General features: G+C 35.7%; 1 protein-coding gene across 3 annotated transcripts in view; it reads left to right on the top strand.

Moving 5' to 3' along the window:
- EFCAB6 (EF-hand calcium binding domain 6) overlaps positions 1-12,034 on the top strand; it is a 108,472-nt gene that overhangs the window by 35,582 nt on the left and 60,856 nt on the right. For all 3 annotated transcript variants that reach the window (XM_090147046.1, XM_090147034.1, XM_090147039.1), the window contains one exon: positions 1,189-1,306. The gene's annotated coding sequence lies outside the window, so the exon portion shown is untranslated. The remainder of the gene's footprint in view (positions 1-1,188; positions 1,307-12,034) is intronic.

Genomic DNA, 12,034 nt, shown 5'->3' with positions numbered 1-12,034 from the left:
ATTAGAGTAGCAAGTCAGCACATTTCTGATAATATATGAGGGATGTAATTGCCTATGAAGAACTTTATGAAGTAGGAGTGCTTTTAGCCATGCTCACTTGGGCCTTTCTACAGTACCATTGGAACTGAATAGGAAATATGCCAATAATTTGGATGGTCATGGGATCAGTTCCTTATTAATTTTCAAGTAATTATTCACTGAATATGATTCTAGTCAAACTCCTACGATTTTTAACACAGTTTAACACTTCCAATACTTTTGGAGTTTTCAAGTGTGGATGCAGTCAGCGCCATAAGATTAAAGAAAAAACAAACATACATTCCCTTTAGTTAGTTCCTCCACTGTTATGTGTAAATAATGAGAAGGGATGCATTCTAGACATCCGTAATGTGAACATCTACATCTGAACTGCTCCTCCTAGACTCCATTTTATAGTCACTGGAGAGAAACAACGGGCAGGATTCATCTAACTGGTTTTGGTTATATACTTTAGAATGAGATTAATTCTGTCCTGAAAGTGCCTGTTCTTCCCAATGACTATAAAGGGACAGTGTGACTTGCTCAGGTGCAGGCATGTACATATGGTTAGATGAATTCTCGCTTGGGGTCTAGTTCTTCCACAGCTAGACATTTGGAACTGAGAAAATAAGTTGGCTCGGTTCACGTTTTTAGTAACAAAGAAAAGCTATGGAAGTTTATTCTAAACGTGAATGTTGCACGTGCTGATATTGTAATGATGTTGTAGTGTTTCTACTTCAAAATTCTTCTTGGAACACAGTGTTTTTATAAGAAAATCTTTTCAAACTGCTTTCTTTTTTCTCAGGTTTGGACTGAAAGCCACGGGTAAAATAGCTTGGCAACAATTTTTAGAAAAACTCAGAGATCCTGGAAACGCCTTTGAAAACAGGCAGGAAAATAAGTAGGAAGTTGCTTTTTTTTTTTGTATGAGTTCAGAGTAATGTGTGTCACACATGGTTAGCGAAAATGAGGAAAGCATATCCATTTGGTGATCACCCTAGATTCAATTCAGTTAAATAATTTTTTGGCAGTGCTTTGTGCTTTTGAGTGCAAAGTCTTATTTGGAGTCCTGTCAAACCCTGAGCCCTAATGAGGTCTAGGAAGATACATGTTGAGGAAAAGAGAGCGAGGCATGAAAGCGCTGCTAAGACCGTCTTTTTCCTATTGCAGAGAAAATCCAGCCAGATGAGATGAAGCTTTTCCCAGTGACACTGTTTTCCAGAAGCTGTGTGAATACATCCCAGATGCTCGTCCCTCTTTAAAGCAGGCATTTCTTATGCCTGATGAAGTAAGAACAATTATTTTTAGGTGTTGCCTTGGTTAACCACTCTTACAGCTAACCATTTCTGTCTGTATCAGCTTTAAAGCAATCTAGTGGTTGCCAGTCTTTGTTTTGTTTTACAGTAGCTTGCAGCGTCTGCTGTTCAAGTTTCTTTAACATAGCTATGTGCAACCTGGGACTAAATAATCTGTAACAACCTCTCTGATAAACAGAAATTATTGACCTCCTAGAATTTCTCTGGAAATCACGTTGGCCGGTTTTTTTAATCATCTCTGTGGCTCCCTTTGAGCCCTTCCTAGTTTTTCTGTGTATCTCATGAAATGTTACGATAGAAATGAGAATTGGTGCTTTCAGAGAAGTTTTACTGGTACCAGAAAAGTAAATAAAATAACTTTTCAGATATGGCTAAGCGTTCCCTTGTTTCTACACTTAAGGATTGCCTGAGTCCCTGAGGCCTAACATCATGCTGGCAATTTATTTATGCTTTGATTGTATGTTATGACCTGCAAATCTTTCTGAGTTACTGCTGCTTATAATTAAGATTCCTCTTTGATTCTGGCCTATTTTCTCAATTTCTCAATGTAGAGTTTTATTAGAAATCTTGTTCTTTGTGCTTATTTTTCCTAGGCATGCTGTACGCCTGGTTTGTTTCATTTGTCATTTTACTATTCGTTTTTCAGTTATCTATGGTCCTCTCATGTTTAAAAGTTTTATTTTTTTAGGTTATTTGTAGAAATACATATGGAGAGGGTGCGAGAAGGCGTGAATGTTGTGTTTTCTCTGTTTATACACAGTCACACACAGAAACAAGTATGTGCATATGTATGCATAAGAAGGGTGCAGATCAGTGGCTGCGAGACCTCATTGAAAACAGAACTGCTTCAGAATAGATTATCATCTACAATTCCACGTGGAAGTTTCTGTTGTCTGGTTTATCTATCACGTTTGTTTAATATCTTCTATTTGATTCTATACTGCTCTCATTTCTTCATCAAAAGGCATGCCATTAGACATAAGCAAGGTATACAGTTCCCAGGACAGCAGACTGCTCCGGGAGAGCAGCTCAGATAGAGACCAGACATATTTGTTGGCTACTGCCACCAAGGGAGTGTCAGTTTGCAGCTATTGCTATCCCTCTGTTGTCTGGTACAATTAGTTTTTTTCTGTGTTGGGCATTATGTCCTGTTTATGCAGTATTCATCACCAAGCCTGTCTCTGTGTTTCCTCTCTCCTCAGTTTTCTCCCTGCTCTGGGCTGTCCCTGGGCCCAAGTGGATCACTGCCACTTTCTGCCAACCACAGTCTCTCATTAAGTGTGGTAGTTCCTAGAAATGCTGAATGCTAGAAGATTTCCATATTGGTAAAAAGAAATGTGATAGCTACTGGCTTAGACATTCAGTGCGTAAAAACAATTGTATGAAATACGTTGAATATCATGTGATCAACACAAGGAAAGTCTTTTTGGATGCCATATTTCCTTTTCATGCTAAGGTCCACATAGTAACATTTACCAAATACTAGTATTCTGCTCAGCTCCTGTTTGCAGTAGTCTAACAGAGTACTGATCTCACCTGTGAACTCATCATTTAATGTCTAAACGTGTGCGAATCTGTAGTTTTCTTAAATATTTCTGCAGTTCTGTGAGCAGGTTTTCAGCTTCTGTAAAAAAAAAAAAAACATATAAACCAAGTAAAGAAATTTTATCATGTCTTTGAGTTAACAGAAGTATGTTTCTTTCTCTTCTTATTTCAGAAGATAGAAATAGATTTAAACTTGAGTTTCTTCTGTTCCAGGACTTAAAATAAATTCAAATTCTTATCTAAAAAGTTTTAATAGGTTTATTCAGCATGCTTTGGATTCTTCGTATCACTGCCCAGCTCATGGGCAACTGCCTGAAGCCTTTTTTCTTCCAACTAATTTTTTTTTCCTGAGCTATTCCTGTCGTGTTGGAATAAAAAATGCCACTAGATCCTTGCTGTTAATCCATATTCTGAAACTAAATCCTAACCTACTACTAGCACTTTCTAATGAACCGTCTAGAATCACAATATTTCCTGTAACTATAGCTACAAATTTGACTTTAAAATGTTGAATCAGATGGATGTTTTATAAAAGATGAGTGAACTTCCCTTTGATGTTCTTCGTAAAGTTTTGCAATAATTTGTGATCTACTTTAAAACTGACATTCTCATTAAAAAATAAAAAAATAAAAAACAGTTATGCAAGTGTTTCAACACCAAGGAATTAATAGTAAAGCAAACTGTCTAGCTTCTAGAGTGTTTTGAAAATGTTTATCCATATATTCTGAAGCACAGAAAGAAAAACATTGAAAATAATTTGAGTGGGCAATATTCAGTATACATTAGTTGAGCTTTGAGCTTTTTTTTTGTGCTTTTTTTTCCTAGTCATTATTATAATATTCTTACCTTTATACATCCCACCATAAGGAGTGCATTGTTTGATCGTTCTTGTTCTTGACTGCATGTGGTGTCCCAGCTATATAAGGCATTCTCATTTGTGTCATTTGAGAATGTGACACCGTTGTTCTTTCAGACTCATTGTCATCCCCTTTGCGTGTAAGAAATTTAGAACTGCGGCACTGGGTTGTCATCTTTCATCTGCAAAATTTCATTATTTTAAAATCTTTAAAATATATATATTTTTTTAATTAAAAGAGATTGTTTATCTCAGGGCAAGGAAGACTGCTGTTATTGGAAAGTCTCCTAACTCAAAGTTCTTAGATGCATGAGATTTGTAACAGAAGCTAAACTGTTTTCTGCCTTGTGCTGAAGCCTGGCATCAGGTAAACTTCAGAGTGTTCCTAGAACTGTACAAGGTTTATAGGTACATAGCTACTAGTTTTAGTATTGTATCTTAATGCAACTAGTTGTGATTGATGTTTAAAATAAAGATAGGCATAAATATATGCAGGATAACATTACACCTTAATTTGAGATGCAACATTTTGGAAAAGAAGGGTGATGCCATAATTGTGTACATCCAAACACGCCATGTAGCAAAAAAATATATATCCCCATGGTTCTTGTGCACACAGGAGAAATGACAGACAAAGGGAATCTCTTTTGATGAGAGGATAAAATGAGCATGATACGTGTAGTTAATTAGAATTATAACTGTGCAGTAATTATTATAAGCTCACATTTCTATAGTATACTGTATTCTATATATATATATACATATTTGCATTTGCAGTTTGTCATCTGACAGACTGTAACGTATGTCTGACATGGACATGGTATCATAGTTCATTTTCAAAAATAACTTAATCTGACCTTCTGTAATCTGAATTGCCTTTTTATGTCTATCTTTAGAACGTGAACTTTTGATAAGGAACTGTCTATTTTCACCAGTTCTATGGCCTTCACAGGGTAGAGAACTATGCTAAAATGCCTTTCTGTCAGCTTTGATGGAATGTCATGATATGTATGTCTCATGCAGTGGATGGTGTGATCGTCCCTGAAGTGCACAGCTGGATTTTTTTTGTTACTTTGATTTGCTACATATTGCGCTCCTTAAATTGAAGACTCTATTTCTGAACCCAATGAGCAAATAATAGACTGAAAAAAATTAAAGCTTTCAGTCTGGTTGACACAAGCAAAATGAGCACTGGGCATATCTTCAGAAGGACTGTTGGCATTTTTTATTAGATAGTTTTATATAGATGATGTATCACAATTCCTTTCTAATATAATTACATAAAAACTATTCTCCTTAGCTCTGCAGTATATCATCTGTACACATATATATATGACCACAGAAAGAAAGAATTCACCTAGCACTTTATAAGAGAAGAAATCAGTATCATAGATTGCAGTAGATAATAATCACAACTGAGGCATTCAGGCCATCATTCAGTAAGGCTCCTTACCACATGATATTAAGTCATTTACTGGGTCTTTACTGAATGGAATTGTTAACAAAGGGAAAGGTGTTTGAGACCCTAGAACGGAAAGACAAGCTGATGAAACAACCATTTAATCACCAGTGTCTGGAGGCTCCTACACTGAAAGAAAGACCTGTAAGAATTGCTTATATTTCTACGTGACGTAAGGAGGTTTTGTGTTTAGAATGAACTAGTGCATCTCCATTCACACTGCTGATGCTGGAACTGAATTAGATAATGACCTGGGACATAAAATTAAACTATTTTAGATAAATACAATTAAACTTCAAGTTAGCCAAAAAACCAAATGTGAACAACTCAATAAATACTGATGCAGTATACCTTAGCTTTCCCATATTGTCTAAGCTTTAAACAAAATATTTGTATCATAACAGATATTTCATCTTCACGGATAAGATATACTGTATAATTGTTTCTTATGAAGCACAAGCTATCTTTCTAGCTTCGGTACCAGATTCCCTAACTTATTTACCGGGGGAGGTAGGTATATTATCAAGTTTTGTTTCCATATGATTTAATGCAGTGACAACAGTCTCTGAAGAAAATTCAAATAGCAGAAAGTAGTTTCAGAAGACCATTATCTTTTGATTGCAAAACTTTAAAGTATTTCCCAGACCAACTGATGAAGTAAATAATTGCTTATCCTCTATATTATTACTGCCACCCAGGATCTCTGTGGGGGACTAAAGGGAAATGGAATTTTCTTAGGGTGAATTTTATGAACAGAAAGATATTTGTCTAGTGCTTAGCCAGGAGCTGAATCACTGAAGGAACTATTTACTTCTAATGTTTCTGTTATTGTTCCGGAGACTTTATTCCACTTTTTTTTTCTTTCCTTCCATTATCCTTCCTTAGATTTCTTCAGAGAAAATAAACAAACAATTTAATAATAATAAAAAAAAAACGTAAAAGTTCAAGGACACGTTTATAAAATGTAGGAGACAATCATAGATAAGTGTTGGTACAAACCTTTATTTAAAACTCTCCTACATAAATTACAGATATTACTTGCCATGGGAACTGAGAGAAAACCTGTGTTTTAAGTGTAGCAAAATAAAAATATCGCGATTCTCTTGCATCAATACATCCATTGCCTGTTACCTTACAGTCTAAATACATATCCATTAGCATGACAATGTGACAGGGCATCAAGCTCTAGCCAAAGATTCCCCCTGAAAGCTGGTGCACCCTTGGTAGCCAGGTCAAGAATGCCAACAGACCCAACCCAGTGGCACAACTGATTTAAAAACTGCATGTTAAGATGCAAGAGGAATGTGAGAAAAGAAAGGCAGAGTCCATGGAGTAGGTCTCAAATGTTTTGAATTAACACACTACTGTTAAGATTCAGAGTTTCTCAAGGTTCACCAAGTACTCACTGATTCCAGATCAGATAAGGAATGAAATGCAGCTGATAAGCTGAACTGAATTTGAGCTGGTCTGTGCAAATCAAGTTTAGGTATTCATTCACTGGTGAGACAGTTGATCAGCAAACTAAATAATCTATATCAAGGTAATGGAAAGGTCATTATAATTTCATTCCATAGTTCTAGACATGTAGAATAATGTGTTAGTATCAGCATTGGTTTAATAAATGGTAAAGATTTACTCTTTTTAATGCATGCTAATGCATGTTTTCTTTCTTTTTTTCTTTCTTTTTTTTTAAAAAGAAGATGAAATGATCACAAGAAATAACTTCAGTCATGTTTCGCATGACACTGTGTTTCAAGTCAAAGATAAAGACTTCCAAGAGCTAATCCAGATCAGACTGGACACCTTAGGTATCATGAATTTTTCAGTTTGTTTGAAGAAAAAGATTTTGTGGGAAGGGTCATTTCTTTAATAACCTTTTCTATAATGACTGAGGCCAGATTGTGTTTTATTAAAATTCACACTCTGCATACAATCTTTGTCTATGTTGGTATGTCCACATACTTTTCAGCAACGTAAATCCTCTTCGTAATCAGTACTTCTAGACGCTTTCTTCTGAGTCATCAGTTGGGAAGCAGACTCATGCTTACTGAAAGTTTTTGAATCAGAATCACTAGCTTATGTATGTGCATACTGCAGACAAGGGACACGGATAGTTCTTAGCTTTCAGGTGTCATATGTGTTTCACTGAGATTTTGCTGTTACTTGTTTTATCTATTATTCTTTGTAATATATAAATATATGTGTTAAAAATGTATGCTATACGCTATGCAGAGGTTGTATATTTTCCTGAGAACAGCACTGACATCTTCTGAATTTGCAGCTTCCTAATGTTTTCCTCTAGAACCATCCACTATGCATACATAGAGACTACGTACTGAATCCTGCAGTCAAAACTTCAGTTCACTGGGCCAGGATCCTTTGACAGAGATGTCAATACACTTTTTGGTTAGCAAATTATTCTAAGACATAACCTAGCTGCAGTTTTTGGTTTGTCTACATCTACATATTAAGAAGCTGTTCATAATTTTCAGTATCACATCTTTTTGTTTTGCTTTAGTATATCAGCTAAGTAACTCCATGTTTAGCTTTGTGTTGAGTAGTCTGGACAGTGTTTTGGAGAGATATCAAAGGAGCATAGTAGTGTCAAGAGGTATTAGATGCAGAAAAAGAAGGTTGCATTAAACAGCTCCGAATGTTGTGCATTGCTTTGAAAGTCTTTGATGTTAGAGGAGCTGAATTCCACTCTGATGGTTTCAACAATAGCAATATTTCATGCATCAGCTCAGGTCCATTCTAGCTGGTTTTGAGTAAAAGGCAGGTAAAGTAAATGTTAAACAACATGGGATAACACACTAGCCACATATTACCATGTCAGCCCTAATTTCAAACCTGGTGAGTGATTCTGCTCCGAGTAGATCTGTTCTGGACTACATGGCTGATTTGTTCCTAGGTTTTGATTAAAACAATTGTAAGTAAGCCTGAGTTATCTGGGAGTCCTTATTTTTTGTGTTCTGAGTGGTAACTCTGGGATCATCACTGTGGCTCTTCTTATATAAAAGGCAGATTAAAGGTTGTACAAGAGGACAGCTCTTTCAAGAAACCACTTTCATCATTCCTTTAGGAAGATATTCAGTAAGAGGAATCTTAAAAGAAGTAATGGGCAGGACTTGAAACCAATCTACGCTTCCAGAAAACAAGACAATCCTAAAAGCTTTTCCACCTCCTTCCTTTCACCTGAAAGTGCATGGTACAGGGCTTGGTCAGATGTGCAGTTTTACTGTTAGATCTCAGATTTACTATCAAAATTATGATTCTGTTTTTATTTCTTCTCAGAATTTTCTGTTTTTAATGTACTCAATTTACAAGTGAAAAACTACTTCTAACTGATAGTGCTACAGGAAGATCGTAAAGGAACTTCAATAAAACAGTTGTTGTCATTACTTTCATTGAATCATAAAACTGTTTGAGTTGGAAGGGACCTTTACAGGTCATCTAGTCCAACTTCCTTGCATTGAACAGGGACATATACAACTAGATTTTTCTCCTGTGGAAGCCTGTTGTCTTCAAATTATGCCTTGAGTAAGTTGAGTGCCTCTTGCAAGTCATTCAGTCTTAGTGAATTGTGTTTTGTAGGACTGTGGGGAAATAGTGAGAACTCGTCATTGTCAGTCAGCAGATGTGACTCTTCAGTCACTTAAGGGAGCAGATCAACAAAGTGAGATATTCAGTTTCCTGCACACTTTTTAGTCAGTTTTCAGAACAAACATTTCCAAAAGTAAACTTGGGGCCTGACGCTGTATCATGCTTTGGGATCAATAACTAAAATTGTTTTAGTTGAAAATAACCTTCTATTAACTTAGATAGTTCATAAATGGTGTAGTAGAAAAAAGATTTAAGAAGTCTTCCTCTTGTTCTATGTTCTAAGAACATGATGCATTTTTAGCAATTGTTGGTCTTCCAGCACTAGGTTTGTCACTGCAGTACATTTATTGATGTGGTAACACTATTAATGCCTCATCTCAGGGGTGCTTTTGTTCTTTCCTGCATTTCTGATTTATTCAGTTGTTAGGTAGAGAAGATCCTTTCGGATAAAATCACAGAAAATTGGAAAGAGTTTCATAAGGCTTTGCAATCATATGACCCTAAGTGTACTGGCACTATTAACAGAAATTATCTCAGAAAAGCCCTGCACCTGTGTTGTCCTTCTTTGACATATCAACACTTTACAGATGTGCGAATTTCAATACACGACATAACTTCTTTTTCATACCACAATTTTCTTCCTGTCTTTTAATGTGACAGCTGTATCTAGAGGCATTAGGGATTTTGGTTTATCTTAAGCACATGGAAAAGAAGAAGTCGGTGGAAGAGATGACCCATTCCTTATATGAGCAACTTGTAAATCTCATATTTATTTCTATGAGAATTACATGTTGGAAGCTTGAGAGTTTGGCATTATTTCACCATTTCAGTAGGAAAGAAGCCTCTTCTATGAATGTGCTGGAGATCCAAGCCATTATCACTTATCAATAGCCATTGTTTAGTAATTCCAAACACAAAGTAATAAAAAATTAATTCAATTTATGTTATGTTTTTCCTCAGTAGACTATTGTGGTAAAGAACATGAAACTGAAATTTAATATTGTTAACATTAAATCTCATTTTCAATGTGAGTAGGCTGCCCAAGTTGGGGGAATCTAAACAGCTACAAGTATGGGGAGAATGGGTCGAAATATCTATGTCCAATGTAGAGGAAATTGTATCAGATATTTTATTGCAATAACATTTCAGTGAAGTTATAATCAGGTCTAATCTTCTCTCACAGGAGCTCTAGGTTTCTCTTTGTACAGCCAGTGACTTTCAGAAAGACGTGAAATTCTCTCCCACCTTTGAAAACTTAATAGGAAAATCAAAGAAATCAGTTCCAGTCTGACCCTTACAACCTGGTGTCCTGCTGATCGTTGTGAGTGAGCAGCAAACACAACAGCATCAATAGGAAAAGGCTTTTGGAAAATAATCTTTGATCCTGAAATATGAATGAGCATGAGCCTGATCAGTAAAAGCAATTCTACTGTATGTTTTCTCCTTTCTATAAATGTCTTGGCAAAAACTTTGGGTGCTATGCATTGGGTTCATAAAAGTCATGTTGCCAGTGCAGCGTGTTATAAGTATATGCTTTTATAATTTGTCAGTTTTATAGCTCTGCACTATGCAGCATATAATCAGCGGTCATTGATCATGAACAAGTAATTATCCTTTGAATTACCTAGGACTCAGCAGTTATACAGTTTTCTAAATAGTATTTCTACCATTATTTGTGTCAATGAGAGATCTGTAATGCAAGAAAAATCAGAATTATAGTCACTTTGAATTGTAAAGTGGTCTTTACTTGATAGTATGACTAGACTAGACTGCAAGAAAATAATATAGAGTAAAGCAGTGAAAGGCAAACTGGTAGGGTTTACTTCATCCATCACTGTAGTCAATGAATTATTAAGGTATAATATGAATTATACCTTTGTTTTAAATGGATGCAAGATAAGCATTGTGAAATCTGGCTAGCAAAATGCTAGACACTGAAGTTGTGTTCTAGCAAACAGGAAAATGGATATGATACTTTTAGGATTCCTGGGTTGGAGAACATAGAGCATATCTGCATTACTGAACTGCATCACTGTTATAGTGTGTGGCTACCTGTTTTTAGCAAACAAGACATGCATCACCACAGATTGGATGAATTTGAAATCTTTTCATAGGAATGGCTTCTAAAATATACATCTAAAAGGCAAACTTTGAATTCTGTTGTCAAAGAAATTCAGGAACATGTAGTCTCGTATTATCATATTAATCTGTGAATACAGAGTTTCATTAACACTGTATTATTTATTCTTCTCCAGTAAGCCTCTCTAAAAGTACTGTTTTTAGCAGTATCATTCATGTCGTGTTCCAGACACCTGATGATCACACTGAAGAAGAAATGTAGTTCTTATAGTAAGATGAAGAGAGAATTTATATTTAACACCGCAGTAGATGGCCTGATAGGCGAAATATTTAGTTTTATGATAAACGAGTAAAAGTTAACTAATTAAATTAGAATGGCTTGTCCACATTTGAGAGAGATTTTGAAAATCTACTTTCTTGTGATCTGCTTTTAGAGTTGCAATTCTATGATTTATCCTTAAAAATATTTTTTTACTTGCATCTTTTAACCACTGTCTATTTCTTTGTTCTAAATGTGGCTTTTTTTTTTTCTTTTAATGTTGAAATTTATTTAAGACTATCCTAAGAAAGTATTGTGGATTAAGCAGAGGAACAGTGGATGGCACTGTTCATTCGCTGCTCTAAAGTGATAAGAAATGCTAAGTTTAAAAATGATGTTTTTTAAAATAATAATCAAAACCACTTGTTATGGGCTCCTCCACATGCATACACACTGGGCTTAAGACTATCACATCTGTGCTGGGAATGTCATATCCAGATTGGGGATTTAGCACAGGTTTAAGGGATGCAGGGTTTTTGAGCAAAAGGTGATGAAGTGACCGAATTACATTCTGAATCCAGTGGTTCAGCTACATCAGTCTTATTTATTTGAAATGATACTTCTGCTTTGGGGGGCTTCGACTATAATTGGACTTTTGCATTGATGTGACTCATCCTGAGGCACTTGAGGACAATACTGCTATCACTGCAGCAGAATAGCTGGCATGCTTGTCCCAGATGGCTGTGAGATGACATTCAGACTGGAGAAAAGAGGGAACAATTTTTAAGGGCATTTGGAAGCCTTTTATGGATTGCACTCACAAAACAGATGTTGCTCTGTAGTGTTCACAGCCATTTTCTAAGTGAAGGCTTAGAAAAGGAGTATTCTTTTAACTGAGC

The sequence above is a fragment of the Phasianus colchicus genome, chromosome 1 (assembly GCF_987193195.1).
Source record: "Phasianus colchicus chromosome 1, bPhaCol1.hap1.1, whole genome shotgun sequence".
Taxonomy (NCBI): domain Eukaryota; kingdom Metazoa; phylum Chordata; class Aves; order Galliformes; family Phasianidae; genus Phasianus; species Phasianus colchicus.
This window is presented reverse-complemented; position numbering and strand designations above follow the sequence as displayed.